General features: G+C 35.5%; 1 pseudogene across 1 annotated transcript; it reads right to left on the bottom strand.

The window, feature by feature from the left end:
* Nucleotides 1–13521: 13521 nt before the first annotated feature.
* On the bottom strand, nt 13522–14964 carry LOC148848349 (phospholipase A(1) DAD1, chloroplastic pseudogene; annotated as a pseudogene). Its single transcript, XR_016101198.1, has one exon. The product of XR_016101198.1 is annotated as a phospholipase A(1) DAD1, chloroplastic pseudogene (transcript).
* Between the last annotated feature and the right edge of the window lie 12209 nt (nt 14965–27173).

The following is a 27173-nucleotide window of genomic DNA, read 5'->3' as shown; positions in this document are numbered from 1 at the left end:
AATTTATACATAATCATTGAAAATACATTTATCACAAAAAAAATAATTACTAAAGTACAATAAATATTAATTTTAGTATATATAATTATATAATAAAATCTACCCTATAGTTAAAGTTTTGCTAAATCTCGGGAGTGTCGGGGCTTCTGGCAATGAGTACACCACAATTTATCTTTGTCATCCATTTTTTTCTGAATATCTCATTTCCTGGAAGAATTTCCCCCACTAGTAGTAACACTCCCTTTCGTTGCCAACACAATTGCATCTCCACTAGAACTGGTCAATGAACCGTCTCTCTTCCCCTCGGCCTTACCCTCTGTGATGTTTTACATGTTCCAAAATTTCCCATTAATTTTCTCTCTGTTAGTAGTGTTACTAATTCCTTAAACTGCTCAATGACCATTTTCCCTTCTTATTGTGTGATCTAGGATATAGCCTCGGGGAGGACGATTGGTAGAGGATGTATGGTTGATGGACTTTACATGCTAGAGAATAAGGCTGGTCTTCATGTTACAGAGTCTAAGAGTTAGTCTCGTAAGAGTCAAGTTTATTTATGGCATTGTTGCCTTAGTCATTTATCTTTTGAGTCTTTGAAAGTGGTGTTTCCAGATCTGTTTAAGTTAGTGTCAGTTTCAGATTTCTCTTGTCAAACGTGTCAATTGAGTAAACATTATAGAACTCATTTTCTTCCAAAAAATAGTAAATCTGAATTTCCTTTTCACATTGTTCATTCTGATGTGTGGGGCCCTGTTACTTTACAATCTGAGAGTGGTTACAAGTATTTTATTACCACCATTGATGATTATTCTAGATATACTTGGGTATATCTCATGCGAACCAGGGAGGAAGTACCAAAAATTATCCAAGATTTTCAATGGATGGTCTTCACTCAATTTCAAACTGAAATCCAAAATTTTCAGTCAAATAATGAGAAAGAGTATTTCCATAGTGATCTCACGGAATTCTTTTCTTTGCGTGGTTCACTTCACCGTATCTCTTATGCCCGAATACCACAACAAAATGGTATTGCTGAACGAAAGAACCGACATCTCCTTGAAGTGGCATGGGGTTTACTACTCCATATGAATGTCCCCAAATGTTTTTGGCTTGAGGTTGTCCTTTGTTCTACCTACCTCATTAACCATATGCCCTCTCATTGGTTAGAGTGCAAAGCCCCACATCAGGTTCTCTTCCCTAAGGCCCCCCTTCTTCCCATTCCTCCTCGCATATTTGGTTGTCGATGCTTTGTCCAAAATCTGTCTCCCATTCATGGAAGTTGGATTCTCATGCTATTCTTTGCATATTCTTGGGCTACTCCTTTACTTAGAAGGGATATCGTTGTTTTGATCCTGTTTCTCAGAAATTCTATGTTTCTATGGATGTCTCTTTCTTTGAGAATGAGCATTTTTTCCCTGTTTCTTCTCAGAGGGAGTGTAGGAATGAGGATAAACTAGTTTAGCTCCCTCCTCTTCCTAATCCTCCACATTTTCATGTCTTCTTCCATCGTCACAAAGACCAACCAAATTCAAAAGCTGTGGAGAATCTAGAAGTTGTACCTCCAGTGCCATCAAACTCCTCGGGGGCGGATCATACTCACTCAGGTACCTTGGTTCCCAATGATGTCCATGAACCCATTGCAATTGATACCTCTATTGCTAATGACCTTGACCTTCCTATTGTTCATAGGAAATGTGTTAGATCATGCACCACTAAACACCCCATTTCCAACTTTGTTTCCTATGAAAACATTTCACCCTCTTTTCGTGCATTTCTTACTTTCATTAAAAGTGTCTCTATCCCTAAGAATGTGGCAAAAGCTCTTTCAGTACCTAAACGGACAAATGCCATGAAGAAAAAATTAATGCCCTTCATAAAAACGGCACATGGGAATTTGTAGATCTTCCTAAGGGAAATGATCCAGTTGGATGTAAATGGGTGTTCACCATCGAACATAGGGTTGATGGCATGGTGGAGAAGTATAAAGCTCATTTAGTGGCAAAGGGGTTTACACAAATGTATGGAGTTGATTATGCATAGACTTTTGCTCTTGTTGCCAAGATGAACTCCATTAGAGTTCTATTCTCTCTTGTTGCTAACCTTGACTAGTATCTGCATCAGCTTGATATCAAGAATGCATTCTTGAATGGTGACCTTGAAGAAGAAGTTTACATGATACAACCCCCTGGTTTTCAGGCTCAAGGCAATGAGCAGAAGATTGTGCAAGTTGAAGAAGTCTTTATACGGGCTTAAACAATCACCAAGAGCTTTGTTCAACAGATTCAATGTTGTGGTTCAGCAGAAAGGATACAAGCAATGTCAATCTGATCACACAATGTTTGTGAAAAGAGAAGGTAAAATTGTTGCTTTGATAGTATATGTTGATGATATAATTGTCACTAGTGACTGGAATGATGAAATCCAGAGGTTGAAGAGTTTTCTTGCCACACAATTTGAAGTAAAGGATCTAGGGCCTCCAAGATACTTCCTTGGAATTGAAGTTGCCCGCTCAAAAAGGGGTATCTTCATTTCCCAAAGGAAGTATGTCCTAGATTTACTCTAGGATACTAGAAAAATGGGAGTGAAGCCAGTTGACTCTTCCATTGGTTCTAACCATAAATTAGGTGACAGCCAAGGTGAACCTATCAAGGATGTGAAACAGTTTCAAAGACTTCTAGGGAGATTGTTATATCTTTCTATGACCCACCCAGATATTGCTTATGATGTTGGTGTCCTTTGCCAGTTTATGCATGCACCTATGTCCACTCATCTTGAAACAACAAAAAGAATCTTCCGATATCTTAAAAGGTTTCCAAGTGCTGGCTTGTTGTTTCAAAGACACAAGCATTTGAAAGTTGAAGAATATATTGATGCAGATTGGGCTGGATCTCTAAATGACAGAAAGTCTACTAGTGGCTACTACACCTTTATAGGAGGAAACCTAGTTACATAGAGAAATAAAAAGCAAAGTATGGTGACTAGATCCAGTGCAGAAGTTGAATATCGAGCAATGGCTCATGGAGTGGCTGAAAGTATGTGGAAACAGAATCTATTGAGTGAGTTGGACTTTCCAGTGGACAGGCCTATGACCCTATTTTGTGCAGCAATAAACATTGCTGCTAACCCAGTGCTACATGATAGAACAAAACGCATCGAAGTCGACAAGCATTATATCAGAGAGAAAGTCATCACAAGCGAAGTGTGTACTCCCTATGTCAGCTCTAAGGACCAACTTGTAGACATCTTTACAAAAGGACTACACCACTCAAGACATCATGATTTATGCGACAAGTTGGGCATGATTGATATCTATGCTCCAAGTTGAGGGGGAGTGTTAACAGATATTATTTTTTATATGTATAGTACTGCAGGGGTACTATTGTGCTTTTACTTCTCTTTAGTGGTGTTAATAGAAAGGGTCATTTACTAAAATATCCCTTATAGTGTTTCATAGATTTACTAAAATTTACCATATAGTTAAAATTTTACTAAAACACCACTTATAATTTGTAATGGATTTAATCAATCTCCCATTAGATGACAGTGGAAATGACAATGTTCACCCTATTATTCATTTAAATAAATTTAATCAAAAGAAAATAAAAATAAAAATACCATTTTTGCCCTTTATAAGACACGGGCAACCACTCTATTGGATATATTTGGTTAATTTTGTTTTTTGTACAAAAAAATGTTAAGGGTATTTTTGGAATAAATAATCATGGGCCTAATGGAAAAACAAACACTCCTTAAGGAAAGATTGATTAAGTAAATAAGTTGTAAAATATATGGGATGTTTTAATAAAATGAAAACTATAAGGTAGGGTTAAGTAAATATGTAAAACTATAAGATGCGTTCTAGTAAATGACCATAATAGAATCACATAAGAGTATACAATTGTTTTATATTTTCAACTTTTTAAATAATTAATAATTATTCATATTTTATATATTATTCTTAATAATTTTTTTATAATACAAAAATAACAATAATTAATTTCAGTTTGGTTTATTCTTGAAACTAATGAAACCAACCAGCCCAATCAACTCGACCCGAGTTGGTTAGTTTTCTAATATTTTAGGTTGGTTTTGTTTCAAAAATTTTGCAATTCAACCAAGTTGGATCAATTTCACCTTGGCCATTTGTAAACTAACCAAAATCAAATGACCTAGCCATAGATATATAATAATATTTTATATTTTAAACATAATTTTTAATATGAAAAATGGGAAATTTTTCGTATTTTATAGTCTAAAATGTTTTATATCAAAAATTTAAAAATTAAATTAAAAATTAAAAATATATTAAAAATTTATAGAAAAATACACAATTATTGAAAATATATTGATAATGAAAAAATGCAATAATTACAATAATTACAAAAATACAATAAGTACTAAAAATATATTAACTTAGTCAATAAATAGTATAATCTCAAATAATTGTTTAATCTCTAATAAATATTAATCAATAAGTTATAACAAAAATATAATAAAATAAATTTAAAAATTTCACTAATAGTAGTTTAATCTTCAATAATTATTGAAAATTTTCTATTAAATAACAAAACAAAATAATTGTATACAAAATTATTGAAAATAAATTTATCACAAAAACAATAAATAATTACTGAAATGCAATAAATATTAATTTTAGTATATATAAATATATAATAAATACAGATTAAAAGTTTAAATTTATTACTAATAAATATTAATTTTTTTGAAAGTTATTTTCTCAAATTATTACTTGATATAAGTGAAATTAGTTATTTACAATATTATGTAAAAACATTAAATTATTATTAGTTTCAATATTATGTTATAATTATTTTTCTACTTCTCATAAATTTTTTAAATTTATTTCATAATTTCTATATTTTAAATATTAAAAATCTAGTTATTTAATTATTTTTTATTTAAAATAACCAGTTATTTAAATACTTAAATAATATATAAAATATTTAAATTTTAAAATATTATCTATTTATGGAATTTAATTATCCATAAAATAATAATTTATACTATTAATCATTTTGTAATATATTAAATTATTATTAACTTTAGTATTATGTTATAATTATTTTTCTGATTTAAAGATTTATTTTTAAATTTATTACACAATTTCGTTTTTTTAACTATTTAAAACCTAGTTATGATAAATATCTAGTTATTTAAATATTTAAATAATCTATAAAATATTTAAAATTTTTTATTTGAATTTTATTTATTTAATTCTATTACATATTATTAAATGTTTGATAAACATTTAAATTGATGATCTGGAAAAACCTAATTTAAATTGTTAGTACAAAATTCCATGACATATTTTGTAAAAATATAAAATTATTTATTAGATAATTTCATTATTTTAACTATTTAAAATATAGTTATGATAAATGTTTAGTTATTTACATATTTAAATAATCTATAAAATATTTAATTTTTTTTGTTATTTGAATTAATTTATTTAAAGCTATTACATATTATTAAATATTTTAAAAGCATTTAAATTGATAATCCATAAAAACATAATTTAAATTGTTAGCACATAATTTCGAGATATATTTTGTAAAAATATAAAATTATTTTTTGTATTTTTAATAAATATTTTAATGTTATTATAAATTTTTTTAGATAATTTAAATAATTCTTAAAATTTTTAATCCAAACTTTCTTTAAATAGATATAGATAAAAATTAGGAGAGGGGATAAATAGGAATTAGAGATAATTTAGGAGAGAAATTCTTTACTAAATTAGAGATAATTGTGGAGATAAATAGGAATTAGAGAAAATTTAGAAGATAAATTGGAAATAGAGATAATTCTGAAGAAAGTGGAGGAGGTAATTTAGGATAAATTTTAAGAGAAGAGATTATTTAAGTTATTGAGAAAGTGCATCTTATTGGTTGTTTCAAAAATGACATATAATAAAAATACAAAAAAAGAGAAAAAAAAGTAAATTTCTTGACCCCTTTATTTTAATATACAAATATAAATTGGATTTTGTATTTTCAACGTGAAATGGATTATAGAAAAGTTTGCTGCCACTAGTAAATTAGCCTTTGTATCCATGTTCTCTTTTGGCTTGTGCTCCATGTCTGCCTCAAAGAGTCTCATACCCTGAATCAGTGGTACTCAACTAAGGACTCATATTATTCATGTCTACCATTGGATTGGATAGGTCCCACAATGCCGTGTCAAACATCAATCCAATCAGTGATCCTATTGCCTTCGTTGCTTGCAGGAGACAAATAATGGTACAATTTTGCTCAGGTATGCATGCAGATGCAATGTATATTACTCATATCCTAGGATGGAAAAACATTCAGTGACCCTTTAGCTAGTACCATAAATAGAATAGGACTAATTAGTATATTTCAATCAACTGTGGAAACTTTTAGAATTGAAGTTTAACTGAGACAGACCAACGATAACGTACGCCTCATACCAATTGAAGAGTTATTTCTGCTACAATTGATTATCAATTCATTTCTGATTTTTCCCATTTGCCAAATTATAATGCTTATTCCTCTTTTCCGTTGATGAAGATTAACTATTTATTGGAAAATTATTTCTGTTACGCACAACTATTAATTCTCTAATTTTCTTGTTATCTGCTAGAATTGTTATCATAAGTTATCTTAGAACATCTGATGGTTCTTCTTTGAATTATTTCATACTAAAGAGGATATTGAAACTGTAACATCCATGGTTGAAAGAAATCCGTTTACAATTTTATACTAAACAAGATATTAAACACTATAACAGCCATGGGGCCAATAGATAATATATGATCTGGCCCAAATGAAAGTGGGGCCCACATTGTTTTATTTGTATAGGTGAATGCATGAGTGGGTCCCACTTCAATATTTTGTATAGGTAAACACATGAGTGGGGTCAAGCAGGTGATGTATGTGTAAGCCAAAGATGAGAGTGGGCCTATATTGATTTTTTTTGTTATGGGGAATGCATTAATGGGTCCACTTTAATATTTTGTATAAGTGGGATCCAAGAGTATTATTTGCATATTTGAATGTATTATTGGGTCTCACACTTGATATTTCGCATGTGTATTAGGCATATGTTTATTCATCACTGTTATGGACTTTGCCAAACGATCTTCATTTCTTCCTAACTTTCTAAAATATCTGTTACAATTACTTCAACCAAACGATGTACTTATCAAAGCTCTTGTGGTCTTATGGGTCTTTAGCTACTAGAAGATCTGTTGAAAGACTTGCCAAACACCCCATCATTATTTGGCTCTACAGCCCCCTGTACGGCCATTTTGTTCAGCCAATCGGAATTATGGATACCCTTAACCATCAATTAAATGGATCGATTTCTAAAAAATATTTTCTGACCATTCAGAAAAAAACATTCATTCTTGTAGTTGATTAAGTCATTCAATCAAGTGCATCGAATTTTCCCTGTAAAAAAAAAAAAAAAACTTCAATTCACAATATGGATTAAAAACTGTGCATTTCAGTAAAAGTCTTCAATTCACAATAGTAGTTTAGGGGTAACTAGGGCTTCATTTGGAAGCAATGTAAATCAGGAACCAATGTAAAACTCCACTCAGGTTCAATTTTGCATGCGTTTGGATGGAGTGGAGTTTTACATTGATAATCGATGTAAAATCTCATCAAGTATAAAGTTTTACATCGATAATCGATGTAAAAACTACTTCAATCTTATCGATGTAAAATTTTACACTCTTCCACCCATCGCATTCCAAAAAGCAACGGTCACTCTAACGGTTCAATATAAAATGTTATCAGTATATTATTACATCGATGATGATTTATACTGATTCCAAACGCAGAATATTGGCCCTTGTAGGATAACTATTTTTTGGAAGGTATAAAATAATTCATATTGAAAGAAACTGTTTTCTTCTAATTTTGGTCAATCATGCCATATTATACGATTTCTTTTAGTGCATTCGATTGATTATTTTGATTATGGATGGTCAGAAAAACAATGGCATATACAACATATAGAAATCTAGCATTTTACTCACAGCTAGATGGTACCTAACTTTTAAAAACAAGAATGGGGAAATAATTAAAGAAATTAAAGAAGAAGGATGCCCAAAAGTTAACCATTTGATCGTATTTTTCAACGTTTTTGAATCGCCATTGATTTGGATGGTTGGACCGTTCGGCTTAGGAACCGTTTAGGCAATTGCTTTCATTTTATTTCAAACCTGGAATTTGGTCAAAAACCGTTAAAAAAGTTAATAAATCGTTGACCTGGATGGTTGAACCGTTGATCCGTCGACCTGTTCAACGGTTTTTTACCCTTTTTTTATTTTTTATTTTGTTGTCAGAACAGGTCGTCCATTTGAACCAGACGGTTGAACCGTCGACCCAGAAACCGATAACAGAACGTCGACCCGGAAACCGATAGCCAGAACGATTCCATTTCCAAATCATTTTTTTAAATGTAGGTATTTTGCTTTTACTTTGTACTTGATTATTCTCACATTTTCATGCTTATAAAATTATATTTACTTGGAGTAATTACAGTCCATTAACAATATATGTGAGCAGACCAAAAATAATTGCATGTATGCAAAAATAAATGGCATAGAAATAAGGGAATGTTACTCTCAATTCATGATTAGAAAATCTTTAAAGGATTATCTTATAGACATCTAGCATATTTTCTAAACAGATGCAGTGCATTGTCTTCCTATATGTAGCCATAGCTTTAATTTGTTACCAATATGAGAGAATTTAGAGCCTAGTTTTCCCAAACTAGACCAGTTGGCTTTAGACCAGTCATACTCTGCATCAAGAGATGATGGGAATTCTTGAGAGACATGAAAAAAAATGGGGGAAATGGAGAAAACAGGTGAAATGCTTCAGCAGTTATGGCATGTTAAAAGAGTAATATAACATAACATGTAGGGCCACAAAATCATCTTAAACAAAAGCATCATTCATGCAGCATGCAATGAAGGTTGGCTCTGTGTAGGAGACAATGGATATCATTGACCTCTTTTAGGCTCATTTGATACCATAAGAAAGATAGTAAAGGAAGCATGGTTTTGGGTTGTTCTCTGTTGTCTTAATGGAATCTGTACTGTAATTTATGGAAACTGTGTTAAGTGGATTGACAAAAAGCAGTGAAATCAAGTAAGACCATAAAGGATCAAGATACCATTATCTTACGGTGGCTAGGTTAGCATTGAGGGTATTCATTGATTCAGAGCAGATTTTAGATCTTTTGTCCACAAGAATTTTACCTACAAAACACTATCTCCGTGCATTAGAAACATCTCCCTGTGCATAATAATATGTAAGAGGATGAGATCGATGTTCTCTATATGTGGTTGCAATATTATGTGGGTAGGAAATCCGAACTCTTCAGAGCACTCCCACGTTTGAAAACCTCCTCCATCTGGTCTCTGAGTTCCCAGAGTCTGAATTCCAAAATAAGGAATGTATAATTGCATTTACAACCCCATCCCAATTTTGTGTAAACATACAATGGCAATGGGTCGGGTTGGATATGGGTTGCAATCAACTATGGGTGTGTTTGGTACCAATGCCATTTCAGGCGTTTTATAATTGTTACAACTCAAAACAATCTCAATGAAATAAAAGAAGAAATTGACTGTAAGGTGCCAACCAGCGAGTTGGAAAGGTCTCCTGCTGGCTGGTTATAGCGGAGTGACTGGTTAAAACGGAGATTTGGGATCGAATCCCATCTACACCTGGGTTAGGGGGTTTATGGGCTACCTCCGGTGTGTAATTCTTTAAAATAAATCAAAAAGAAAAAAAAAAAAAAGAAATTGATTTTGATATAGGTGATGTTTGTATTTTTAAATGCACATAAATCTGGGCCTCACTAGTTCTAATATCAAAATAAAACTATTGTGTCAAAGTAGAACGGAAACTAAGGTCAAGTATTAGGGGCGATGAAATGGCTGAACTGAATGGCTTACTCATTAACGACCAAAGTGTTTTGTAGGGCACATAAATCCGGGATTCAATAGTTCTAATATCTAACTATTGATTCAAATAAGAGCCGAAACTAAGGTCCAAGTACTAGGGGCTGCTGATAACAGCTGAAATGGCTGAATTGAATGACTTATTCAATAAAGACGGGAGCTGAAATAGACTATACAGACATATAGTAAGTGATACGGTTCATCAGCTATTATAAAATCATGAGCCCCGGCCGGGCAACTTTCATATGGCTGACAATAAATGCTAGCACAAGGCGCAAATGGAAGTTGAACCGAAAACACATAACAAAGAGCACAAGGTGCAATAAACAGCAGGGGAGGACTCTGGACTCTACAGTAAAGCATAGCATCGGTGGATAAACCAGCTGGCTATACTTAGCATGATTCCCACGATTCCTAAGCGAGACTTGGAGCTTCTGAATAGCTAGGTAGCCTGCTGGCATTGCTTGGAAACAAAAGAGGAGGCTCAAAATAATCTAAAACAGACACAGAAACATGGGAAAAGTCAATCTACCACGCTACCACTTTCTTTCTACACTTTCTTCTTTTCCCTCTCCGTCTCTCACTTTCTTTCCCAGACTTAGTAGGTTAAGATACGAATGACTGGCCCATTCTGGCCCTACAGACTACTGCAGAGATGAGTGTATGATGGAAGGAAGCGAGGAGTGGAGGGAGCATGTAGCTAGTGAAGGCAAAGGTAATTAAAGTAGAATGGAAGAAGAAGAAGAAGAGGTTGTGAGAATGTTAGACAAGTGGCGACTGAACAAGTGTTTGAGTACTGGTGATAGGTTTTTGATGTAAGACCACCGACACCAATCTTTTCTTGGGTGTGCTTGTATCAATCATATATCACCCACTTCTATTCCATCTCTCTCCGATTCGTTTCCTATGCTTTCTCTTCGGACGTTTTGGGATGGGTTGATTGACTTGAGGCTGAAACCTTCATTATTATGGCTTTGTGTGTGAGAAAGGAGACTTTTTGCCCTAGATATTAATAAAAGATAATATTTTTTGTCGGGAAACTTTTTGCCCTAAATACCAATAAAAAATAATATTTTTATAAAATAACAAAAATATCATAAAAAAGGAAGGACAATGACACTGTTCATCGTCTTCCTTTTCCGCTGCCTGTGTGATTGATTTTAATCGGTGATGTTCCACGGAAGCTTACCCCATTAATTAAGCCCCCAACAATATTAATCCAGACACCACAGTTAAAGAGTCTAGTCAATCATTCCATTTCTCCTCCTCTTTGTTTCTCTACTTCCCATCTTTCTGCTCCTGCTCTCTCCTTCTCTCAAGACTGAAGACTGAAGCACCATGTTCTATCTCAAAACCATAACTAAAGTGCTGCTGCCTCTTCTCTTAACCCTCTCAACCCCTTTACTAATACTACTCTCCTCAGTAAATCCGATCAAAAAGGAAACAAAGTCCACCAAAATCCCACCATTGCACCTTCACAAACATCTTCAGATCGCTCATTCGGATGCCAGTCCGCTACAGTCCAGCACACAGTCAATGAAGTGAGAATATCTGCTTCTAACTGCACTGGCATCCGAATGAAGCGCAGAACACTCGACCCGCTTCAAGAGATGGCTCTGGATGACTGTCTAGAGCTTTTAGACGAGATTGTCACTGATCTTAAAAGCGCTTTGTCCGGTCTGTCACCGAAAAACTCACCTTCGAGGCACTATAATGACTTGGGAACTCTCTTAAGTGCTGCAATGACGAATCAATACACCTGTCTTGATGGATTTGCTCAGAGTAAGGGCAACGTAAGAGAAGATCGAGATCAAGCAAGGTTTGTACAACATAAACCACTCGGTCAGTAATTCTCTCGCCATGCTTAAGAAGATCCCAAAGTCGAACAGAAGCTCCAAGGCTGATGTGTTCCCAGAGTATGGCAGAATGGTGGGTGGGTTCCCGAGATGGGTGTCGCCTAGAGATAGAACGCTTCTGCAAGCATCGACCAACACGGCGAAGCTTGATTTGGCGGTGGCTTGCGCTACTTGGAACAGATGATCTACAGGCGACGAAGTTTGATTTGGTGGTGGCTTGCGCTTCTTGGAACCGATGATCTAAGGAAGACGATGAATAGTATCACTGCCTTCCTTAATATTTTATAAAAACATTATCTTTTATTGATATTTAGGGCAAAAAGTTGCCTTATCTGCTAGAATCCAAAAAAAGAACATAAAGATAAATAGAGTATGCACCGCAGAAAAAGAATTTCTAAAAAAACACAGATAGTTTCGTTCATCATGACTGTACTGAAAGTTGGGTTTTTCTAATTCTTTATCATCGTGACTCGTGGGATTGGACTATTTCATCTCTTCCGTTGGCTGTTGTTTTCCACGTGTCACATCAGCTGCAACTGAGAAAAAACACCACATGAATCTTTGTGGCACTCTTTTCATCTTCATCCCGTTTTTTCATTGTAACATTTTTTCTTTCTATTTTTGTTACGGTTGTGACATACCAGATGCGACCCGTTTCATCATGAACCTGATTCGAATTAAATTGAGAAAAAAATTGAAAGCAAAATTTTATAATAGTTTATGGTGGGTATTAGGTTTTGGGCCGCTGCCCTATAATGGTATATATTTATTATATTCAGCTTATGCGTCTGAACCAAATGCGAATAATGATGTATTTTGAAGGTTTTTCTTTTTTATATATTTTTGTTTTTGTTTTGTAAGAAGTGAAAGATTTTGGGTGTATATGGGGTGTAAGGTTTTTCTATGAGTAAGTTTGTATATGCACAGCTTTGTATTATTCTCCATTGTTAATTTCATAATAAATTTTTTTTCTTTTTTGTCTATAAATTTTTATTTCTATTTTTCATTTTATTTTCTCAAAGGAGAACTGCTTGGTTTGCATTTTAGGCCGATGGATCAAAGTGTAGCCGTTACCAATCTTATCAAGTGAAACAAGTTTGTTCGGCCGTCATCCTCCTTGTGCAATGCTGATTATATCGGAATAGGGAGTGAGTAGGGCCGGAGATGCCAGCTGTACGAGTTTGTTTTGGAACGTTGGTGAACAAAATGGGAATTTTGGAATGTGAGACCAAACCAAATTTGGTCGGTGCAACCCTGCAACTCGGACACGTAAGCAACAACCCAAATATGACGTGGACCCGTCAATTCAGGTACCGGTGAAGACAATGCCAGTATGCTACGCCACGTTCCATTCTCAATTTTCTTTTATTGCGATTCACAATTCTACGACCAAACAACAAGGATTGCCTTTCTGGGGCGAGTTCCATCTACCAGATGGTTAATATTTTCTCACACAACCAATCACTATTTGACAAGTGTCTAGGGAAAGGGCTAAGCCTTTGCCGTCTCGAGAATACCTGCTTACTCGTGTGATATTTTCAATGCAAGATTGTAAAGGGTGTTAGAACGGTGTGGTGGGCACAGATTTGCCGTCGTAGAAGCCGATCTCAAGTTAAAACTGTTACTCCCACACGTGTAATGAAATACTTGTCAGATCTCACCCAATACTTTGTTGGTGTATCATTATCGTATGTTGAACCTTGATTTTGTCAGAATTAAATTTATTTTTTTATTAATATGTACAAGAAAAGAATTATACGCCTCGTGTACTAAATTCAGTACGTACGGGACACGAACCCTTCTAGTTCTCACCGTTAACTCTCATCCGCCTAGCTTTCTAATCTTATTCTGAGTCTGACACTTCTCTGCTCGGCGCCCACTGAGGACTCTTTTTGCCGTATCCCTAAGAGGACACTTAGAGCTCACGTATCCACTCACCAGCTGGAGATACGTATCCAGGTCGTGATGTGTCACCACATTCGTAATAGGCCACGTCAGATACGATGAGTCACCGCTGCTCACTCGGAGCTCCCGCCCTACATCGGCGTACACCCATTGCGTCTCCTCCACTCGCTTCTGAAGCCAGCTCGGTAGACCTGCTGCCATACCGGCAGCACCCTTCCTCCTCTTCCCAACCTCTTCACTGTCAAGCTCACCATGGTGGTCGTGGCCGTCGATTACAAAGCCGGGAACTTTGGTTATGAGGTCATGAGAGTTAACGATGCGTAGAATCTTGGTCCCACATCTCTCCACCTGGCAACTAAAGCTCCGGTTGCCAACACGTGGCGTCCCAAAAGAAATCACCGTAACCAAGGGAGCCGGACTATTGAAGGTCGTTGTTATGTCGTAGGCCGTGAGTGTGGCCAGCGCTGCGCCCAGACTGTGCCCTGTGATGGTCAAGCTCACCGGCTCGTCACCGTAGCGTTGCAAGATTCTGCCCACCTCCTCCTTCACCTCGTCCCGTAGGCTGCGACACGTAGCGGTTTCAGATGTGTAGAGACTCAAGAAACCCTTCTCCACCATGGGTCCGCCAATGTCAGGACCCACATTGGACGGAGCGTTTGGGAGATGAGTCAGCGTTGCACGTAGATTCTCCAGCCACTCCATGCATGTGGCCGTTCCCCGGTAAGCAATTACCACGTCACGCCGACCGAGCCGAGCGATCTCGTCTTTGTCATCACAAATTGCCACGTAACCAACCCAGCTGGACTGATTCCAGACCCAGCTCGGTGCCTTCTCGACCCAACGAGGAAACTTGATCCCTGAAGTGGCAGTCAAATTCTTGGTTACACGGTAGCCGGTGTTGGACACTCCGGAGTTCTTCAAGAGTGAGTGAGTCGAGAACCGGCAGGTGGCGTAGGACGGAGAGGAAGTATCAAACTCGAAGGAACTGTAAGCGGCCTCGACAAACTTACCGTACCTGATTATCTCTCCACGGAGATTATCGTCGAGTGGGTCAAGCAAGCCCTCCCAGTTCTTGATTCCCTGAAACTCCATCCATCTCTTCCCAAGTCTGACTGATTTAGATGGCGCCGCAGCACAACAACGAACCGCCGCCGGAGAATTTGGAGTAGGAAGACTGCAGGGCCGAACCGGTGCTATCCCCACCCTCATTCTTATTAATATTTTGGGTTGCTGCAGCTTACGGGGTAACTAGAAGTTGAGGAGATGGGTTTTATAGGTGGAAAAGAGAGAGAGAGAGAGAGAGAGAGAAACGGTGTGAGATGATCAACAAGAGCTGCTAGTATGTGGTGATGGTGATGGATAGGTATTTACGGTTGATGGAGACGAGACATGTAACTGGAAAAAACGCACGGACCCACAAGAAAGGGAAAGAGAAGAGGATCGGCGAGTGAGTGAGTTGGGATCGGGATTCAGAGAGTCCACCTCCATTCCACGAGTGAAGGGAGATTTATTTCGTTATTTGTCCTTCTTTTCTTGGGGGGAGACATTGATGAGAGAATGACCCAGTAAGGTCCCAAATTAAAACTAGAACCAAGCACGGAGAATTGAGTGAATATCGAGCTATTGCATTAGTTCAAACTCGGCTCGGATCGGTTGGTACAGTCATGGCGTGACATGAGCCATTGCTGGAACTCGTCTTTCGCATTTGAAATCATCATTTTACCGAGTTTGGGGTTGCGCCGATATTTTGCTTGGGAGCTAGAGTTCGGAAACCCCTGTAAGTGTCGAGAACCAAGAGGAATGTTTTCTTGTCTGATGCATCAAACGAAGCTGGTTGTGCGAAACAAGGAAATGGAACATGATTCCACTGCTTTTAATTTTTTTCTCAAACAAAAGCAAAAGAAAAGTGATTATTTTTTATAACAAAAACGAGTTAAATGTTGCAGTGAAGAAGGTAGTGTTTGTTTCATGCAAATCTCGTGGCGGAACTAAGCACGTGTACACATGTATATGGGGTCCAGTTTCCAGACCAACTGATGCTGTAACCCTAACTCTTTCCGCATTAGATGAAAAACTACCACCATAGTCACTGAGTTGTGAGACCCTCTGGCCTCTGGTAATACCCGGCTTGCTGTTGAATGTAGCTTTCTTTTAACTAAGGAAAGGAAACCCAAAATGGTGGTAGCAAATTTGCAAAGGGTCGGTGGATCTGCTACAAAATTGTGCTGGAAACAGCTGTTTGACGTAGGAAATAAATGAAATCGAACAACATCTTGATGCATTTGCCATGCATTTAGTTAGTGTAGATGGTCAATCCAGATTTTGCTGCTAATTATCGGGCCCAAGTCTCACCTAATTTGTCTGACCAATTCTGGCCGGTTTTATTCCACAAGGATGAAATTGTACTCTCTGTCTCTTTCCCATTAATCAGTTCAGTTCAAGTGTACAATTTATCATATTCAACAAAATTTTATAAATTCAAATTTTATGAGAAACTGAAAACAAAACAAAAACAAAATTGTATCTCTAGCATTGATGTTGGTTTTAGGATGCAAAATCCAAAGGTGAAACATGACATTCAACCTGGAATTATATTAATTGTTTTGTTGAATTTTGGTTAGGTTGATGAGATAAATAAGATTTGACTTGAAGCTGCGACTCCAATGTGTGGAATTTATGAATCTACATGTTCCCATTTTATGTCAACTAGCGCAAGAAAGCGTCAAAAATCAGTGATTTGATAGCCACAGAGTTAGTTGCAATTTCACTATTTGTGTCCTGTCTTAAATCTTAACAGGAGACAATGCAGCTGATATATATAATGACGACGATTACTTCTATTTTGTTTTCGTGGGGAAGGGAGCATTTTTTTTTTCTATTAATCTTACGTGGGAAAGCCGTGGCTAACTCTCAGAACGTCTACACTCTCTCTCTCTCTCTCTCGTCTCTGGTGCGGTATGTCAACTCCTTCAATATCGCCACTCGTCAGACCTATTCGCCTACTAGCCCGTGGATTTGGTTCATCTCCTTTACCGTAAGGCTAAAAAATTCTGAACTGAGCTGATCAGTCATTCTCCCCTCAAGTGGGCTTGGAATTGGTTTGGTATAAGTCTGGTATAGGTTTCTCCTTATTTTCTCTACCTTTACTTTCAAACCAAACACAGCCTAAGGGTGGTTGGAATTAGAACATGATAATTGAAATCCCGGCCCTAATCTAAATCAAATTTCATAACATATGCATGACTTCTAATGAAAATTGACCTCAATTTAAGAGAAATAGGATTTGGGGATTAGAGGTCAAGAGACTTGGAATTCCAGTCCACCCAACCAAACAGTTGGATTTAGAATGGGATGCCATTCTGATTTTGATTCCAAATCCCTATTCCTGAGAACCAAGTGGACCCTAAGTAAGGGTGTAAATATATCGGGTCATGATTCCATCATATGTGAAATCCAATCCCATTTTGTCAGATTCGGATATACATACATGTATATATGTAATGAAAATAGTTAAAGAAAATACTTGTATTTTTGTTTTTTTTTTCTTTATATAAACTGTTATATTTTTTAAATGTCTAATAAATTAAATCAGATCAAATCATATTTGAATATCTGACATTATTAACAATTCGATTTCAAATATGAGTTTATGTGATTCGATTAGATCTTCAAATCAGATGTTTGTACTATCAGATTCGATCTAGATATACCCTGATTCGAATTCGATCCAATCTATTTGCATTCCCTATACCCTAGGAAACTACAAGTGGGTTCATTTGTTCTAGCTAGCAGAGTTTACATTTTACAAATAATTTCAATGGAACTGTCAATTTTGTTGATTGATTATGCAGAATAGTGAAGTGGGGTGACCACTTTACCCCAAGGCTCCTTGTAATTGTAATGCAATTTCATTTGCACAAATACAAATGCATGAGAGTATAAATCAGAAGAATATAATTTCTGTTCACTTTTGATAGAGGTATTGCTTTACTTTGCTTCAGATTTTATTCCACTTAAACTACATTACAAACAAATAAAACAAAGTAAAATATAAAACAATAATAAAACCAGAAATGATTTGCATTCAACTTATTTACATTCCCATAATTTTGTACTACTTAGAAATGAAAATCAAATTACATTGAAAAGAAACAAAGCCAAAGAATATTGTCATAGACCAACAACAGCTCTGGAGTGAGTTGGCAATCTTTTTCCAGATTCTGCTTTAATCCGCACCTATGTATTTCGCAGCAAAATTGGAAAAAAAATACTATAACAATTATTCTTTCTTTAGCGTCGGCATGAAATTTCAAAACCTAGTAATATCATTTCACGTTGCTTTATTTCTGTGAACAAAATTTGCTTGATGGAGACAGAAGCCATGACAAATATCTTTTAACTACCAGAAATATTCAAGGTTACACAGACAATAGATGTATACCCAACTGATGGCTAGCTAGCTGTTGCTGTTCCATCACCTCAGACTTTGACCAAGATATTGCCATCCTTCTTCTTATAATAAGAGCTCTTTGGGCTTAGTAAAAGTTAGATGAGAACGACTCCAGGTAGAAGAGCTTCAGTTCTAGAATATGTTGAATTGTCATTGCTTTTTATTTTATTTTTTTCTAAACTTTAGTTATCATCATAATCATCCATGCTTTACTCCAATAATTATATGGGTCCGTTATATGATTTTTTTTCCTAAATCCCTTTTATTTCAAGTCATATCCATAATTAAACTATAAATGATTAAATCATTTTTTATTATTCATATCCTTTTTGGTTTACCCCTAAACTTTTTTAATCATTTTAACTTGTAACAAATCATTTCTTCTAACATAACATTTTTTATTTATATTAATTAATAAATAAAACTTTCTTTTTCTTCTTTTTCTTCTTTACGTTTTATATCTTTATTCTAATTCTCATAAAAAAAAGCAAGATTTGACACCAGTGGCCCAAACCAAAGCATTTATCTAAGGCAACACAGTCCGATCAGCTGCCAACAAAATATGCCCGAATACCCTCCCAACAAGATTTGACACCACATATCCGAATCTCCTAGAGGATGAGATATTCTCTGTGTATCTGTAATGTTGTGTGGATAAACATGGACATAGTGAGATCCAGACTTACCCATTTTTATGGTGGATCCCAGTTTATGTTAGTAAAGTGTTGGAACGTATTTCATTAGCAACAGATCCCAAATCCAAAGCTATGAGTTGCGCCACCAGTCGTGAAAGAACATTGGACAAACCGGGGACAGGCCAACGACAAGGAGACGTCCATCGTCGCTCACGCCTCACGGTCAGGGAATCCACAATCCCCACAACGTGTATCTTACTGAGGGCCATTTAAGACGAGTTCACTGCCGAACGGACAAAAAAAAAATCTGGTGACATCGCATATGAAAATGAACTCCACTTAGGATTGAAGAGCGATGTGACTGGCTTTAATTTTAATGGAATCGCCCTAGTCTACACGGTCTCTCTTTCTCTTTTTCTGTATGTTTGGCTTAGACACGGTTCTAACAAAAGTGAATTCATCATTTAAAGTGGTGAAAAGGGTGACATGAAGATTATTCGGAGACGGATTTTTCTTTTTCTCTTTACCCCTGAGGCCCTGAGAGAAGAGGATTGATTTCAAACTGCCTCTTTACCTAGAAACTAACGACCCATCCTAAGTACGGGACAATTTGGGTTAATTATCTATATTGCAAAGACAACTGACCTAAATTAGGTGAAGTTCGGATTGGATTTTTGTTACTTCACTTAGAAAATTTATTATTCTTTTTTTATAATTCAATTAGTCATGTGTTATAGATCCAAAATGGATTTGAAATATTTTAACTGTGTTGATTGGGACATAATATCTTTAGTAAGCTTAAAAAGATTTGACTAGTTATTCATTTGCTAACGAAACTAAATTTGAGGGATTTTTCTTTGGCTGTATAATTTCGACAGCGTTGGCAGTTAACAGGGCTCCCTCAACATACCACATCGTTCACACACACACACATAAAAAAAAAAAATACACATGAGTTCACAATGACCTCTTAACAGTATCGAAAGAATCAAATTAAATTCTGTTTGTGATTAAATCATGGGCCAGGCTAAGCAGGGTTAAATATAAAATGTCAAATTTATATACGTTATATAATATTTTATATTACATATATGTATAAAATCTATGTTATATTTTATATAAAACAAAATAGGGCTAGCAATCTTGACTCTGACCCTTTTGATTCACATGCTTCAAAAACTATCTATACCCACCCATTCCAGGTCATATGGGTCAAGGGACCCATTAGGGTCAGGAAAAGAGGGTCAGAGTGGGTTGGGTCAAGGGTACCCAATGGGTCGTGATGGGTCAGGATCAGTTGGGTCAAGGAGAGGGTCCAGAGAGGGTCAAAGGTAGAGTGTCGAGAGAGAACATTGTTACCACTTACCTACAATTCTACAACTACAAGCCAGAACAGTCGAAGTGAACAAAGTTCTTTCGTTTCTTGCCACCACCAGAGCTATCACGACTTAAAATCTATTCCACCATTGAAGATTAAGCCCTAAGTTTCTTACTTTTGTTCTTTGTTACACTAGTCACCAAATCGAGGGCAGGGTCAAAAGTTGTTAGGGTTTCAAGCCACTCGCCATCAAAGCTTTTTCTCAGTTCTCTCAACTCTAGGTCAGTTCTGCCATTGAAGCAAATTTATCCTCTTAGTTTCAACGCCACTGTTCTCATCACTTCTATTTCTTAGAGCTCTCTAGGTAAGTCTTTGGACATTTCTCATCTTCTTGAATATCATAGATCTTATATTGTGATTGGCATAGTGAAGTAGGAAATCAAGATGGAATCATCTTCTTTAATCTCAAACAGCTGTTTCTTAGTGTACAGTTTCTGGTTTCTACCTGGCATTTGATTCTAGATTGAATGGATGTAATAGTAGTGTTTAATCTTTTAATATTAATTTGAATCAAAACTTATCCATCATAATTATATTAGAATCGGATTTGGATTAAATCCTAAATTACAATTTGTTATTAGTTATTATAGAGAATTTTTTGAAACGAGTCATCAGATATTATGTCCTCTTGTTGGTTACTTGGACAATCCTGTCTTCCTTCCATGATTGTTTTCAGGACGTTTACAATGTTCTTCCATTTTGGAGCAAACTTTGACCACAACCCTCCCATTTATCCTTGCCTAGCTGGTCCATTACTCACCAGTGGTAGTTATTCCATATATATATAGATAGATAGATAGATAGATAGATAGATACATACATACATACATACATTCAAGTAGTATGATGACAGGCCTCTAATACAACTTTTTCAGAAGCTAGATCAAATAGTTCTTTCTGTACTTTATACATTTTTTGCAATTTTCTGCATTTTCTACAATTTTTTGGTATTTTTCTTCACAATTTTTGCAACTTTTTGCTATTTTTCTACATCTTCTTCAATTTTCTAGTATTTTTTTGCAATTTATGCAATTTCATTGTATTTTCTGCATTTTTTCACTTTTCTGTTATTTTCTGTATTTTTTGTGAATTGTCTGCATTTTTCTAAAAAAGGTTTGCAATTTTTGGCATTTTTTCAATTTTCTGTATTTTTTCTGAATTTTCTGCAATATTACTATCTTTTTTGCATTTTCTGCAAAGTTTTTTTGGTATTTTTCTTCATAATTGTTGCATTTTCAGGTATATGGGTCAATCCAACCCATTTATACTTTGCGGCATCCTTGGCAGAGATTATTCTCTAAAAAATGTTATTTTTGGGTATACGGCTCGACCCGACCTGGTTCTTCCACATGGTATCCTTGATAGAGATTATTCGCTTGGCATTATTGTTTTTGTGTATACGAGTCAGTCCGACCCATTTCTGTATTTATAGGTGAGGGTAGGTGGATTAGTATGGGTGAGGGTGGGTAAGGGTCAATATGAATAGGCCAAGTGGGTCAGGGTGGGCCAAGATTAAGGTGGGTTATGACCATATACCAAGCATTGATAATGGGTCATGGTGAGTATTGGGAGAAGATGGATGGATTGATATCCAACGCTTACCCAATCCAAACCACCCATTTGTCACCCCTAAATAATAAATCTATACTATATTATATATAAAACAAGTTATGGGCTAGACTGGGCCAAGACTGGGCCTAGACACATCCTTAACCCATCTGTGATTATAAGAAACTACCTTTCTAATTTTAATGAAGGACACCAATCCACATGTGGGACTCATCTTGTTTGGAGGCATAGGCACATCACATTTTTAAAGAAAGAGACCTCTTGCCTGAGGAATTTGCTGGATAACCTTTGCATCTACCTCAGAACAAGTAAAAAAAAAATTAAAAAAGAAAATCCAATACAAAAAGTATGGATTTAACCATTACAGATAGTTTAGAAATAGGTGAGAGTATTTTGCTTTGAAAAGAGAAATTATACATTCCTTCGGCTATAATTATCTGCTTATTAAGGGGTAAATTAATTTGATCCCAAAAATTCTTTCCACCTGTCAAAAAAAAGTCCTCCATAATTCTACTTGTGATGTTGATTAATCAGGGTTTTACACGTCAGACTGACATGATATACCATTAATTGGCCCAATATCCGCTTGTTCTTCAACTTGAATAAATCCCACTTTATGCTTTTTACAGGAGATCCTTAATATAAAAAATCCCAAATGAGTTTAATATTTATATATTTATATATATTTTTTAATTTAAGAAAACCACCACCGTCCATTTAAGTTGAGTTAAGATCCAGTTAGTCTTATAAATATGATCCATCCTTTTCTTTTTTCTTTTTTCGAAGCCTGTTAAGGCAAAGACTTTAATTACTAGTGCTCAGTTACAATCATGAACAATACAATCCTCAAGAAAGGATAGAGTTCTAGACCAGGTATGTATCGATGAAAATAGATACATAAAGCATAATGAGCCAGTAAATGTGCAGTGATCCAGTTTAAAAATCCCAAAGACCAGGTATGTGTCCATCTTCCGAATCCGACATGGAGGATTTGAATGTTCCTCCGCGACAAAGCCTTTATAACGTTCAGTGATCCATCTGTTGATATGTAGGCTATGAGCTAGATTTCAAAAATTGGACAGATGGCAAGTCATGGGGCCAATGATCTTTGCACAATAAACCCCAACTTCAGCCTTGTTTGTATATTCCCCACAACTTTTTTTGACAAGTGAAACAGCTTCACCTTCGACAATGAGAGAGAGAGAGAGAGAGAAAGATGCCAAAAGAAAAAAAAAAAAAAAGTCAAGTATTGACAGCGAAGGTATTATATAAGATGAAATTTCTTTTGCTCCCTGAATCCCCACCATCCCCCAAAGATGGATGTGTCGAACGACCAAAGCTCCTACCGAAAAAATTGACCAAAGGTCCATGCTCATCATGGAGTCCCTTAACCATGTCAAGACAAGAGAGAAAGTGATCAAAATACAGATGAATGTATTGAATATCGTCTTTACACTCTAGGAATCGTGCCAAACTATTGCTTTTTAGGGTTTCAAAATGGCTCTTAGAATTATTGCTTTGATCCCCAAGAGTCAAAACAAGACGCAATATAAAGCACAGACCACAGTCATACAGTTTTGTCGCTATCTCTCGTTTTCTTTATTTTTTTACTTACCGAACAAGTTGGCGGAAGAATGTCTAGAAGCCCAAGACTGAATTCAATAAAGAAAAGCGGCCAAAACTTCAAATGGGTATCAATTTTTATATGGATTTATTTTTTAACATGTAGCATGTCAAAACGATCATGAGCACTACATGCTGGTGAGGTGAAATGGATTTTTCTAAAACAAGTCTTCTTTCAATAAAAATAATAAAGTACATTGTTTTAGATTTTGGGGTAATTTTACCATTTTAAGAAAGTTGGGGAATGCGCATGAAGAAACCATCATATAGACTCGAATTCAATATTTTGAATATTTTCTTTGGGGGAATCTTTAACTCCACCGTGGCGTGGCGCATTTATATAGTGATTACAAGCTGCAGGAGTCTTTTGACAAACCTTTCGTTCATCTCAATCAACCATGCTAAACGAACCGCAAATCAAGTGGCTCACCCTTTGGCTCGATTTGCTATAACTTGGACTTCATTGTTCATGCTCTAGCTGCTGATATTTCAACAACATGAATGATTTTGTGCTTTAGCACTTAAAAAAATCACTTTCTCCTTTACGATTGAAGGCTGATTTGGGAAGAGAGTGGTGATTTCTTTCACTCTTGCTCCCTTTATGCTTTCTGCCCCATATGCCACTCATGAAAAAATAGCTAGAGAAATAGCTTTAAGTTGGACAAATGGCAAGGATTAAAAAAAAAGCATGCGACCCTTCAAGGTTATTAGTCCTCCATGTGGTCTCCAATGCATGTTAATTGATCCCAGTCTCTGATCCAATTCATAGTGCCATATGTGGGCTCCTTTGTTCTCAGCCTTCGAATAATTTAGTAATTTTACCTTCATAATTAACCCCGTTAATGAAATAAGGGGTAAAGTGCTGAAATCTAAAAGTTCAGGTCTTTATTGCAAAACAAAGTTTGGGGGACAGGAGTTAGGTTCACCACCCCTAACTACAGGGCCGCTCCTAGGTCCTCTTTTTGGTTAACATCTTTGGGCTCAAATCCTTTTTGGGCCTAGCAAATCTTGTAAATATAAATATAGGCAAAGATTCACAGGGTAAGGGAGTTATTTGGCACGATGATAATGGCTCAGAGATATGTATATGGTAAGACCTTGGGTCCCAAACCTCCCTAATATTATAATTCGAATTGTGAAGCCTTAAAATTGTGATCTTTCTAAAGTTAATGACTTAATCAACAAAAGATCTCATTCAAGGAAGTGTGGTGTTTGCACCTTTGGAGGTGTCTACGATCACGGGGTTTTTGAAAAGATGGGGCTTCCTAGGTTAAATGATCAATTTATCGTATTGCATCTGTAGATCTTAGAGGAGCAAGTGAAGATTTGCTAAGGTAAAACCATAAAGCCTATAAGATAATTTTGAAGTTAGATGTAAACCCAAAAATCAAACTCTTCATATGGAGAACAATAATGCTCTTCCTTCTAAGTTGATTGATCATATTATCATTTCTTGCCCGTTTGCTAAAGCCATTTGGTTTGGCTTAGGGATTCCAATTCAAAGGATTTGTTTTACAAATCCCTTTTATGCTCGGTTTGGAAAGAGTACAAATACAAATTTATAGAGTGCAAAACCTTATATTTTGTATTATCTTGTATGTATTTGCATTGTACATATTTGTATTTGTACTCTTTCCAAATTGAGCCTTAGGGAGTGGTTGATAGCTTGGACCAGAAGTCCTGCCACAAAATCTAAACACTATGCCTCTTATTGTTCTTACTTGTTGGCTAATCTAGAAAACAAGGAACGAGCTAGTTTTTGAGGGGTATCAAGCTTCTCCTCAGGCAATGATTGAGAAAATTTGAGGAATTTGGAAAGAGATAAATGATTTGAGAAATACAAGGTTTTAGATTTCGCAACGTATCGACCCGTATTGGCTGACATATTGTTTCAAAAGAGTTCCGATATACAAAACATATATAATTAGATAGTTTTGTATATTTTCATCTGTATCAGCCTCATATTGGCCAAAATGGTCTGATAGACATTATGTATCAACCGAATTTAATTTCCCTCTCTTTTTTAAATTTAATTCATCTCTTCTCTCTCTCTCTCATTAATATCAATTTTAATTTAGCCTTTAAATTTGAGATGTAATTAAATGCTCATAACAACATGTTTTTTTTTATGCTTAAAGTAATCTTCCTTGGTGGATGTTTCTCAACAAATGCTAAAATTTGATTATTAAAATTTATATAATAATAAGATGGATACAAAGTATATTTATTTATTAAAAATTATGGTATATATCAACTTGTATACATAATAAATATTAACTAATAAATGGCTTCAAAAAATATTAATTAATAAATATTAGTACATATACACACAGTACACATACATTTTAGTTCTTCTATTATTTTTCAACGGTTACTAATTATATCTCGATACTTTATATAAATCATCAAAGAATGGTTTTTATGTTTAAATAAATTAGTTATAATCACATAAAACTCATTTTTATTGTTGCTCATATTTTTTATGATTTTTTTTTTTATTTTTTAGTATATCCATGTGTATCTTGATTTTTCGTCTATATCTATGCATGTCCAAAGTGTATTCCGATACATCTTTTAAAATTACCTTTCCGATGCCCCTTACGTTTTCGATAATTTGAACATTGCTACGAGATGGTCAATCTAGGAGACCTAGAGGCTAGAGGGGTAGTCAAGCTAAACTCATATGCCGCCTTGCAATAGAGATCAAAGAGAGCTTCTATTGGCTTTGTGCTAAGATCTACATCTAGCATTTTGATTGTAATTGGTGGTTTAAAGGTCTCTCATTCCTCAGTTTTAATCCTTAAAGCCTAGGCAGTGAGAAGAAGTATTGCTGAAGCCATTAACATTAGAGTCTCGGATCTTACTGTTGAATTTGATTCAAGAGCTATTCGGATCTTACTGTTGAATTTGATTCAAGAGCTCATTGATGCTATCAATGTGTCGATGGACAATTTAAGGTCTGAAGTGTTGCCAATTATTCTTGCAAATCAGTTTAGATGCATTTCTTTCAAGTGGATTAGATAGAATGCGTAGCCACTCATGAAATTGCCACCTTTAGTAGTATTAAGAATGGTGGTTGGCGTGGGTGCGTGTGCTATTGTTGGCCCTCCTTGGTATAGGTGTCAATTGGATTGGATTTGGTCTAACCCGATCCAGTCCAATGTGAGTCCACTTATAAATGAATTGGATCCAATCCGGTCCAAATCCAATACAAATCAAATCAAATCCAATCCATTAAAATATAAATGGACTAGATTAGATCTGATCCAAACCAAATGAAATATCAAAAATATATAAAAAAACAGAATATATAAAAAATTTATAAAAATATATTAAAATGAAGAAAATCTAAAAATTTACAAAAATAGACCAATAAGAATTAGACCAATAAAAATATATTAAAATCACTTTTGAAAGTGATTTTATGGCGGCTTCAGTTTTGATCGGTTTCAAATTGGACAAGGGTTTGGCCTCATGATCAGATTATTGGATATTTGGTTTAGGTCCAATTTAGGCCAATAAGAATATGGACCAAATTATTTTGAATTGACTTAATCCAATAATTACAATGAACCGTCTAAATCAGATTTGATAAGGTTTGGATCAAATTGAATCCAATCCAAAACCCATTGATTGACACCCGTACTCCTTGGTTCAAGTCTCTCGTTGAAGTAGATCATTAAATTGCTTTAGTTTTCTAGTCTTGTTAGTTGTTGCCTTTGTTTGATGTACCAAAGGAAATCTTACACCACTCATCTAGAATATTAATTGTGAGTGAGACCATTGCTCCGGCAGT

The sequence above is a fragment of the Nelumbo lutea genome, chromosome 6 (assembly GCF_056320005.1).
Source record: "Nelumbo lutea isolate HS-2025 chromosome 6, American lotus-T2T, whole genome shotgun sequence".
NCBI lineage: Eukaryota > Viridiplantae > Streptophyta > Magnoliopsida > Proteales > Nelumbonaceae > Nelumbo > Nelumbo lutea.
This window is presented reverse-complemented; position numbering and strand designations above follow the sequence as displayed.